Source organism: Heliangelus exortis, chromosome 1 (genome assembly GCF_036169615.1).
Source record: "Heliangelus exortis chromosome 1, bHelExo1.hap1, whole genome shotgun sequence".
NCBI lineage: Eukaryota > Metazoa > Chordata > Aves > Apodiformes > Trochilidae > Heliangelus > Heliangelus exortis.
Window position 1 is genome coordinate 130,512,527 of NC_092422.1, and position 12,118 is coordinate 130,524,644.

At 39.2% G+C, this 12,118-nt stretch overlaps 1 protein-coding gene across 1 annotated transcript in view; it reads right to left on the reverse strand.

The window, feature by feature from the left end:
* The window catches only part of NAV3 (neuron navigator 3), a 267,393-nt gene that overhangs the window by 107,899 nt on the left and 147,376 nt on the right, over positions 1 to 12,118 (reverse strand). The window lies entirely within an intron of this gene.

Sequence of the window (12,118 nt, forward strand, 5' to 3'; positions counted from 1 at the left end):
GAATCCTTCATGACTGGCTAGTTTGGTATCTTGAATGGTAAATCCCAGAGAACGTCACCTGTAACATCCCAAATCATGTTCACTTCACATGATATCAAAGCAAACACAAAACAAAACAAAGGAAAGAAAAAAAAAAAAAAAGGGAAAAAAAGGAACAAAAGGAAAATATAAGAAGCCTCAAAACAAGCTCCAAGAATCATACATGAATGTACAGAGAAGCATGTTTTCTAGCATATAAAGGAATTTTTATTTCATTTTTCTCTAGGAGAATAAGAGAATTTCAAAAGTAAATCCATGACAAAATTTCTGATGGGTTTGAGGCAAGTGTTCTGCTTTTGGCTGTGTCCTGTATCTTTTGATTGTAATAGGGCTGGCAAGAAGCATCCTTATTATATGTACAATGCTGAATGTGGAGAGGAAATAATTCCTTTTGACTCTGTCAATGATCATTTTTATGTCATAACTTGTTAATTTTACTCCTCATTCTGGAAATACTGTTGTGCAACCCATAAACTATCTAATATTTAATTCCAGATTTCAGCATTTGCATCCAGAACAAGCTTTTAATCCAATATTGGAATCTTCATGACATGTTTTATCTGGTGAACTTAAAGTCAACACATACAAAAATCAAGATCCAAAATCCAAGCAGAGGCAAAATACCACAAAGCACTACTTTTACATTGTCAAATGTAAAATACACATGCTGATAGACATCTTCAAGTTGCTGTATTTGTCATTCTGTTGCCACCTTTCTTCCTCCCAGGTTTGTGTGTGAGTTTATATAACAGTGGTGAAATCTCTGAGGAAAAGCATGGTATGAGGGAGACAGGTAAAAAAAAACCAAACAGGTAGAAAACATTTGGAAAAAAAAAAAAAAAAAAAAAAAAAAAAAAAAAAAGAAAAAAGAAAAAAACAAGGAAAAGGAAAATTGGTAAAAATGTGAACAAGGAAGGACATCCTTTAGAATTTAGAGCTTGCAAGACAAGTCGCATAGGAGAGAGAGCTGAGCAATACCCACTATGGGGCTAGAAACAGTGACACTGTTATATTTAACAAGTGTTCTGGAATAGTAAATCAAAAAACATAAGCATTTGGGGAAAAAAAATGTGGTAAGGCAAAAAGATCTTAGCACAACCTCTGTTTGAAGGCATGGGGAAAATATAGTGAGGTTGACTGGCAAATGATGCAAGGTACTAGCCAGTGTACCCTGCAGTTGTGGCTTAATGTCAAGCTAGGTTTGACAGCAGTGCCAGGCTGAGGTTTTTCCATCTACTCTGCACTGGTTGTGTCTTCTGTCCTCTTTCCTCTATCCAAACAGTCCTTCAGGAACTGGTCTTTACTTGTTTTATTGCTCAAAATCAATTATCCAGTGGTTTCATGGTCAAACAGTACAGAAGCCTCTGGGTTGGCATGGTGGAACTGATGGTGAGGTCACTTGGACAAGCTGGGGATGAGAAGCAGGGATACAAGCCCATATCTGCTTCCAATCTCTCCATCTTCTCAAGCCACACCCCAAGGTCACAATATTTTGCACCATAAAATAAACTACCTGTGTGCATTTTCACATGTGATACTTCGCAGGAAGCTTTGCCTCACTCAGAATATTCACCATCAGGTTGAAATTATCTCTAGTCCTGTGTTTCAAGGTAGAGGCATTCAGTCAAGCACCCTGCTGATCACTGTGCCCATGGACCCCATGTACTGTTTGCAGAGGTTTCTGCACCACCCTGAATGTTCCCATGAAGCAAAAGGGCTCATGCTGAGGCAAAGCTGGAGACCTTTAAGTACTGTTAGATTAAACCTGCTGTTGAAAGCCCTGACAGCTCCCAGGAAGGCTTTCCATGCCTGAGCTCAGCTCCTCACTGATGCTTCCCTTTGCTTTTCCTTCCTCTGCCAAATGCACTCAAATATACTTCCAGGAGCACATTACAACACCTGGATGAAGAACACCAAGGCCTGTTTTTCTTGCCCTACCTAAAACCAGAGGGGAAAGTGTTGTTGGTATAAGACAATTTTCTGCCACACATAGAAAGACAAATTCCAGGGCGTAAGCAGGCAGGATTGAAGGCAAAGCAATATTTTACTTTTCTATTTATTTGAGGAACTAAATATAACTAATATTTTCAGTAACTTTGCCCTTTCCTTTCTTGTTCATTCTTGTCAGTTATCCTTTGCTGTATGTTAACATTAAAAAATTTTGCAGCAAAAATGACAACTGCCTTTTAAAATATATATTGTACAGTTAGTAGCATAACAAAGCCTTAAAGTATAATTGCAATTAAATACAAAGGTACATGTATATGGCAAACTCCCAAATATGTTTTGACTGAGAAGAATGTTTAAATTTCAGAAAAAATGTACCATAAAAATAGTGTTATTCTATACTAGAAAGGTCCTTTGATCTCTTAGTGGCAGAAAGGGTAGTTTCAAAATCTTTTCAGCATTTTTTTTTTCTAAGATACAACTAGAGTTTTGTGATCTTAAAATACTACATAGTGTTTACTACAGAGTATACATACAAAATCCTTATTACTGTAACTATTAGTATTTTAAAAATAATTTTTCTTTTTCCTTTCCAACCTTCTCTTAAGGCTATATAAATGGATTCATGCTGAACCACGGACGAACAAGTCAGAAAGTATAAACATTTGAACATGATGATTGGATGTTTTCTGTGCTGGGTAAAAGGTTCTCAGACCTAACTTGCATCTGACATTACCTGCACTTTCAGGATGGCTCTGTGGCTCCCCATCAACACCAAGCCCCATTCTGTACAGAGGAGCATAGGGATGGTGGAGATGTGTGATTTCTGAAAGCTACCTATGTTTTGCTTGCTAGAAGAGATGCTATGGTGCTTGTTGCAGCAGGATTGGGACAAACTGTATGGGTACAAAGGGAGCCCAGACTACCCCAGGCACCACATTTCTTACTGCTTTGCCCACTAGCATCAGAGTCTATCTATATGTGCATTAACCTAGCACATCAGAATGGCATCCTGGCTTTTTTATCTCAAGTGATTATGGTTTGGCTGAAGAAAAGCCATTCTATTTCCTATGTGGATGGATTGGGATAAGAAAGTACCCTGAAACTTTCTGTCAAAATTCTGTTCCACTTAAAAGACAACCTGATGTAAATATTTTACTGGTTCCATGAAATGCAATCTGCTCATATCACTACAAGGTTCATCACTTACAGTTAAACATTAATATTGCAAGAGATTTTACCCAAATTCTTGCCTGTAAGCAATAAACCATTACAAGTTCTCTCTACAAATTTCTAGAGAACACATTCATGTCTTCCATTATGTGAGTTTTGTAAATAGGAAATCAGAAGAAACATTTTACAAAAAACACCACCCAGGTTAAACATTTACATTCACAATTCAGAAGCTCACCCATAATTGTACATTTAATAATACAGTTTATAATAACTCCAGTACTTCCACACATGTAATTACAGCCCAAAGTGGAGACATGGGAAAATAATTCCATTAATTGTCTGATTTTCATAAAAGGACTTAGAAATAATGAGCAGCTGCCCAGAAAATTGTCCACTCTTGGACATATAAATATATTCACAAAGTTCCAATTTTACTCTGAAGGTGGGCAAACTGAGGCTTAGAAGAGAACAGTAATTCGGCCAATGAAATATAGTTGAAGAGGAGCAGGGGCAGGTGGAGAGCTCAGCTTCTTTTGCTAACAAGCCTATAATTTATAGGAGAAGCCCCTTTTAGCATGCTTGTATAATCTAATAATAAAAGGTATGCATAAAGAGAGAATTCTTGTTACTTTTTTATTTTGAGATGGTATCTTTTTACTTTACATATAGAGTAAACATTTTATCCTGAATGTTTTAAACCACTCAGGACTAACATATCCACCAGCAAACTATCTCCAGGCTAGACACATGCTACATAGCCTTGGAAAAGCCAGCAGCCACTTTCAACCATTTGACTGGCTGAAGAACAAAGCTTTGGAAATGAACACTTTGAGCACTCTGATAAAGGGCTGAGAGATGAAAAGTAAAGCCAGCAACACAGAGTCCTTTTGAAGAACCTATAGCTGTGAACTTCAAATGATCACTGGCATGCACTGATATAACTAAACCGGTCATTTAAACCAAACCAAACCCCTGGTGCTCACAATTCCACACGTAGGGATGAAATTAAGGGGGGGAGGGGGCCAGAAGAGGGAAGCAGTACTGGAGGGAGAGTTTGTACATAGGTCAATACATTTTCTATCTAAAGGAAACTTTGGATTAAGGATTTCAATTTGAAATTCAAACAAATATTTTAAAATTAAAATATTTGTTGGTAAACTTAAATGCTTCACCTTGTATTTTCAAACAAATTAGCAAATTATGCTCAATTATTCACAGGCTGTTCCTGCCCACGCACCCATCAAAAGTAATGTAGACATTTGTCTTTATTTCATACAGTCTTTAGAAGTAGGAGTAGGCAAACAAGGAATGTCTAGATCCTATTTTTGCATGCAACTGCAAATAAACCCAGTTCTGTCTTGTGAAATCACCATCAAGATCAAAAATCTGCTCCGTGCAGATTCGTGTTAACACTTGGGTCACCTCCTGCCCTTCCTGATGTCAAGCCAAAGTTAACTTACCTAAAATATCAGTATAAAGGACCTGTTCTAGGTCCCCCAGCATTGTTATTATGACATCTTCATCCAGATGTGCTGTCCCTTCACGTAAGCAGCCTTCCTCCTCCTCCTCTTCTGCCCAGTTCCTGCTGGGGAAATGGGACATGCAGGACACATTTTCATCATCTGATTTTCCCCTTTCTTCATTGTCAGTCTCAAAGGCTTCACCTGTGTGCTGGCCTCTTGCTCTCCTTGACATCCTGCTTCCAGCAGGTGGTGGTGCCTGAAACCCCTGGGGTGGAGAGAGGGTGCACCGACCGTGAGAGTGCCTTGGGAAAGGGACCTCTGCTCCTCTGCTTCAGCTTTCCACTGGTGATCACTCTGGCTGGACTTGAAGGTGTTTCCAAACCAGTGCCCTCTGTGTGAGTATCGTGTCTTGTCCCCTTCACTGATGAGTGTGAGAGTGGTAAGAGACTTTTGCTTCCGAAGATGAACACACCCTCTCCTAACCTCCTTGCCTTTAAACACTGACAGTTCAGCAGCTGATCACTGCATCTTTCCGGCTGGGCTTTCAGCTCAGTTAGATCTCATATTTCTGAGGTGGACAGCAGTTCAATTCTCCCAAAAAGTCTGGGAAGTGATTCTTCCAGCACTGCACGCTGCACATCCCAGGTAGCACATACTTGCACTCACAATGAAAAGCACAGCTCAACCATGCAGTGTATGTTCTGTAAATGACTAGACAGGCACAGTCATTTTCTTTAAAATTATTCTGCTGTCTCTGCTGAGCCACTTCTCTCCCGTCACGTTAATCTGCAGTACTTACAGTCATTTTCACTTGGATTTCTCTCAAGCAGAAGAGAATTGATCAAACACTCTGCTCCAGCACAAAAGTAATTCCAAAAGCCAACTGTGTTTTCCCCTCTCCATCCAAGCACTGTTCCCATCGGAGTGGTGGGCCTGCATCTCTGGCTACAGCTGCTGCCTTCTGAAATCCAACGTAGGCACGAGTGCTGTCTCGGGCTTGCTTCCTGCCTCTCAGCAGATCATGCCTGATCCCAGTGCATGGCTCTTCACTTTAGATGGGCTGACACAGAACTGCAAGTACAGCCTCCACGTCAGAGCTCAATAAAGAGCCGAAATTAACCACCGAAGCAAAGCTCTGCACAAGCCTCCTTACATTTTAGTATTCAACCTGCATTCCCAGATATATGACTCTTCTCTGCTGCTGCAGCGAATGCTGCTGGCTGCCATGGCAGCAAACATCCTGGTGAACTAAACCCGAGACACAGGAGCCTCTGCCCAGTTTGCAGTGCCATAGGTTTCAAGACACAGCTTCACCTGAACAGAATGCTACCCTAACAGACCTAGCTCACAGGCAGCTCCCGTCTTTCTCTTTGAAAGGTAAGGAAGACAAACTGTTTCTTACATAGCACTGCTGCTCCCTGTGCAGAAAGTTAGAGCAGATTTGCAAATGGACTTTCAGTCTTGCAGTTTCTGCTCTAAATAAAAAATATGTAATTGAATGTCACAAAAAAGCTAAAAAATGGAAGACAACAGCACCTACACAGTAGGGTGATTTATAAAAGAAAATTTTTTATTTCTTTGTCCTTAACATGCACTTTGTTTGATTCTCTTTGAGATTCAGATACTAACATGCTGCAATAAAATAACTGTTTCACAATCTTCTGAAGAAAGCCTATTAATGGAATAGTGATTTTTTTTAAAAAGCAACTCAGTATCATGTTTGAACTAAGTTCACCAGTTCTATATGATGTTTTTAAATACATTATCAAGAAATAGAAGGCTTATGCTTAAATCTATACCTTTTCTCACAGAGAAAAATATATTAGTCCCAGAAATAATTGACAGATAAACAAAGGACTATCTGATTGCAACTATAATTTTTGAGATACAACCTTTTTATGTAGCTGAAAATTTATTTCATAAAACATTCTGTAGAAATCTACAAAAATGAAAATTGGTGTATAGCAATATATGGATTTTGTCAGTGTGAAACATATCTAGTGTGCTAGATATGCCAGCATTGAATCTCTACCTGAGAAACCTTGACAGGAAAATAACCTCTAAAAATGCTACCCTAAGGATTACACAGTGTTTGCAGATTTCCTGTGTGAATAAACAGGTGTCAACAGAAGCCTCAGTGTGTACTTCTTGCTTTTTGCTGTCTCAGTTTACAGTTTTTAAAGATATGTAAAGAAAAAGTACATTGAGGAAACTCATAAGAAATTTTAAAGGAAGGGTACGTTATTTTTCCTAGGTGACACTTATAAATGCAGAACTAATCTGGAAAAAATCAGTAGTCTCAGTAGTCTCAAGCAAGTTTTCCTTTTTACATCACTGGCAGATTCCAAGAAAGACAAGGCCCACAACAGGAGAAGATACCACTCCTCCTCTTTGGTTAGTCCTCAAAGTCTGACTAAGGGGAGACAAGACGAATGTGCTGTCAGCCTGGGCACAAAAGGATTCCAAATATTAAACCCCTTCCTCTAGTTCAGCACGGAAACAAAAAGTAAAGCCTTGATGGTTGTATCTGCTGTATCTGCTCCCAGAGTCTGACAGCTTTAGTGACATAGGGGCCCTTAAAAGTTTGTGATGAACCTGCTGGGTGCACTGGTGGAGATGCTGACACTGCCCCAGCTGAAGAAGCAGAGCTCCAGCATTGCCTCCACGCTCCCATCCTGGTGCTGGCTGCAGCTGCCTGTTCAGCGTGGCTGAGGAAGCTTTTGAGACTATTAGGAAGGCTCCACTGGGTTGTATTTACAATACAGGATTTGCAAAATGAAGGGAAATCTCTTTCTTTTCCTCCTGAGGTTTTAAACCTCAACTCATACTCAAAAGAGCATGGTATTATCAGTTGCTATGTTTCAAACAAAAGGAAGGACAGTGGTTTGGCCCCACGCAGCACCATGATGCAGCGGGATCAAGGGATCAGGACCTGTCCCATCATATACAGCAACAGTGAATCTCTCCCTGACAGTCTCAATAAATGCACATTAACTTCCTAAGCCACCCTTTCATATCCAAACATCCAGAGTCAGTGGCTTGTCTCCATGGTCAGCAGGTATAGACTCACTCTGCATCCATAGCAGGTGTGTATGCAACAGCCATTCCTATGGCTCTGTATCCCACCTCCAGTGAGCCCTGGGAACAGGGCGTGCTGCCTCCTGCTAAGCATTGCTCTGCCAGGGAAGCAATGCATGGTGTGGCTGCCCAGCAGAAAAACTTGGAGAAGGTGATGAAATGTCTTCACCTAATGAGCCACTCTAAACCTCATGTACGGTGCTGGCAATAGATGCCTCATCACTCCAGGCTGGAGGGGTCTCTGGTGGGGGTACAGCTGAGTCCCAGGCAACCCAAAGGGTCTCAGTGTCTCTGCAGACCTCTTTCTCATCCCACCTAGGTCACTCACTACAGTCCAGCTTCAGCAAGACATAGCTCATGATCCATCATCCAGCCACAGGCATGAAACCTTAATTTTTTGGGAGCCACATGAGGGCTACACACATGCTGCAGCCACATGCTGCAACTCCAGCATCCACCAGTCTCACATCCACCAGTCTCACTTCCATCTCTACAGACATTAAAAATACAGTGAGGTTAATGCTGGGATATGGAGGTATTCAGGCTAATCACACAACCTTTTTTCAGTCTTCATTCGTTAGAGCACCATACTACTGCCCTTAATTACAAGATTATGTGAATTTTTCTCCCATTCATCCCCTTGCCTCCTCACTTGGTAGACAGATCATCAGGACCATCCTCAGGTGCATCAGACACATATGTACATCTTGGACCAAGTACACAGCATAAAGAACACTGAATTTCTTCTTCCACTTTACCACACTGCTCTGTGGGGTTTAATTTAACAAAAGATAAAATTGCAACGTGGAAAAAGCTCAGGTTTATTCATTGAAAAATATTTTTATAAAGCTCATTCCTTCATTTTAAATGTATGAAATAAAGTAAGAAGGAAACTAAGCAGATTACAAGAGACCATAAGAGAGTAAATATCATGACAGAGTATTATTCCCCAACAACCTTTCTAATCAGTGTACTCCATACCCACCACACAGGACTATGTTTAAAACAAGAATAGCACACAGAACTTCCTCAACATATCATAGTCAGTGTAATGTATGATCTTATGTTTGCTTTCCCTTTTATAAAGGAATTAAAAAAATATAAAAAATATATATTTTAAGAACTAGTAATCTAGGGAAAAACTTTCTATCAGATTAGACTTTCTTTGAAGACCCAGTGCAGAGCATTTCAAATGAATTATGTAATAGATATGCAAATGCATAAGATTATGAATCTCTGCAGCTAAGCTTTTTTGAAAAAAATATTGTAAACTATTTCCATTCCTAATTAACATATCAGGGACCAAAAAAGAAGCACAATAAAAAATTCACAGAAAAGCTTGAAAATTTTTTTTATATGCTAATCCTGCCACTGATATTGGACTCTAACTCTGAAGATTACTTTCATTTCTGCTTCAACCCTCATATTTTCTTATAGTTAGTTGATATTTCTTAATTAATTAAAAATTATTTAATAACATATTTTGCATTAAGCTCTTTGTACATGTAAACACTTGTTAAAACCAAACAGTATAATCAATTTAATAAAATAATACTTTGTAGTTACTGACATGTACAGTTTAAAATGGATTATTAATAAATTAACTTACTGATACCCTTCTCCAATAAAATTGCAACAGACACTGATAAATTTCATCACTGAAATTCCTACAAGTAGGAATATTGGGAAGAACATCTGAAAAACTTATTCCTAGTCACCTGATGAAAATGAAAAGAACCAAACTGGATTATTTTATTAGACTTTCTTTCTTTCTTTTTTTTTTTTTTTTTCCTCCCCAAATCCTGGCTGTAAATTATACTCCAGTTTTGCAGAAACATACAGACTGGGTAGTACTGTTGAGGCAACTGGTACATTAAGTACATTGAGGAAAGAGAGTTCCTATGTGACTGGAGAACTGGTGCTTATTTAGGACTCCCAGTCTGAGACTTCCTGGACAGAGCTCTACACAACTGTGTGCCACATGTGTATTGAGTCTGCCCCAATGCAGAATGCACTGAAACTGCTGCATGGGTGACCTGTGCTGACAGCTGGGACTCATACAGTGTGTATATGTGTGCATTGTGCACACAGAGGGGATACCAAGGTATCATGAGCAGTACTGCTGATCTCTACTTGTGCATGGAAACACCTGGGACTGCTCTGGCTGAGCTGTGAAATATTCAGAGCAGAAAAAGAAAAAAAAAAAAAAAAAAAAAAAAGTCTGAATCACTTCAGATCACATCTGGAAAAAAATTCCTATCAGAGACGGAGGAACAGTGAAGAAATTCATATTAACAGTAGCTCTACCAAGAGGCAGGACTAGATTTAGGCATAAGCCATGTGGGAAACTACTGAGGGCAGCAGATTTGTGGAGATAAGCTAAAAATAAAGAGGTTGTTCTGTTTATCAAGGCAGCACTTAGGAGTCCAGGTCTACACCAGCTTCACCATCTCCTTCACATCCAGCACCACCTTCCTCTCACAGCTATGAAAATCAAGTGATTACTTGCCTAGTAGAGGGAAGGAAACCAACAGTTTACACTGAGTTTGCCCCATCTTTTCATCCTCTCTGAGCTGGAAGACAGGACAGATTTTAAAGGCAAGTGGCTCCCTTAGAAATGCGAAGATACAGCTGAAAATTACCCCTATGTTTTCTCAATTTCCCTCTCTTTTTACTCATTTCCCATGTTGAGACAGTGGCAGAGAAATGTGAACTGCCTTACTGGGCACAGAAAACAGAGCAGTGACCATCCACCACTAGAGCAAGGAAATTGGCTTCATTCTGGTATCCTGAATCACCCAGGAAAAGCATGCCTGGACAAACACTCCCAAATCTTTTAAATTTACATTGTGCATACTCAAGCTTTGCCTATATTGTGGAGAAGTCTTGCCATGGTTGCTGCATTCTTTTAAGATTGATTGGATGATTTTGCCCTGAAGTGGATTAGGAGCTGTGATATGATCTGTTTGGCTGCTTATGGGAGCAGTTATCTTCAGCCAAGAGACAGTAACAAATATGAGTCTGTAAATATTCTGGAAGTAGAGAAATACGTGTGGTGATACAGACTAAGATATCATAGTGCTGAGCATTTTAGACTTAGTTGCCAATATTTTCCACTGTAAAAACAATAAAGACTAATGAAGCAGAAATACAATGCAGGTGGAGCAGCAATTATGAACCTGCTCCTATAAAGCTGCTCAGTGACTTCCACAGATGCTCAGTCCCTTGCATGACCCTTTTTGATCCTTACTGCCTGCTAATATATTGTACTAGTGTGTTTGCCTACCAAGTTGTAAAAGAAGTTTGAGATAATATAAAGATTATGTCCCTCCATAGCAGCAGTGGAAGATTTCAGGTAAATGACAATATCCAAGTGAAAGTAACTCTGGGTTCACCTCTTAGCACCCTGGATATAAGTGACCAGAGCAAGGAAATAACTCCTTCTTTTCTCCTTGCTACTAGTGGTATAATCCCTTGATCATACCAGAATAAAGATGTTCTTAAGTAAGATAATTTAAATTGTCCTCACTCATGGCCATTCCATCATGGAATACTCTCCTGAATAGCCATCACAGGGCTTTTTCCCACACAGGTTCATCAATGACAGAATCACCAGTGACTTGGTTATCATCCCTCAGTACAGACAATTGTTTATGCAGCAAATGTAATATTTGACCCATTCATTCTTTCTGCTAATAGACAATTATGGGTCATAATTGAAAACATATCTGTTTTTCTCCATATACAATAACTAATTGATCACATTTTCCCAGTGGTTCTGTTTTACTATCTGTTATGTCAGTCAACTGCTAATGCCAGAGTCTGAATAATTAGAAACAGATTATATTATATTATATTAGATTAGATTAGATTAGATTATAAACATCTCTGATATCTAGAGCCCTTTGTGCCACTTTCTTCTTTTTGATGCTGTTTCTGTTCAGAACAGTAAAAAGCCAGGAGACATGAGATACCATTTGATCCCTCATTTCAGGAAGCATTGCATTGATACTATATTGTTACCATCTCTAGCAAACATCTCACCATGTTTCAGAGAAACATATTTATCACAAAAGCTGGCTATGCAAATAAGGGAAATTATATTCAGAAAAGTTCCAAAGGGTATAAGGCAAACCAGGACAAAACCTCAGTTTTGGTATGAGTCAGCTAAATGCCAAGGCAATTCAACAAAGCTTGGGCATATAATTTCCCTTCTGCTGAAGAGATAATTTTAGACTGATGTGTCAAATGAGTGCATTAAGTGAGTTATAGCCTGTGTTAGAAGAATCACATGACTAGTTATAAGTCCACCAGAATGTTAAAAATTTGGACTAAAGGGGCAAAACTACAGTCAAATCCTCCAGGACAGAGATTTCACTTTTTATTATTATTGTAAAAAATATAAGGATTAAGGA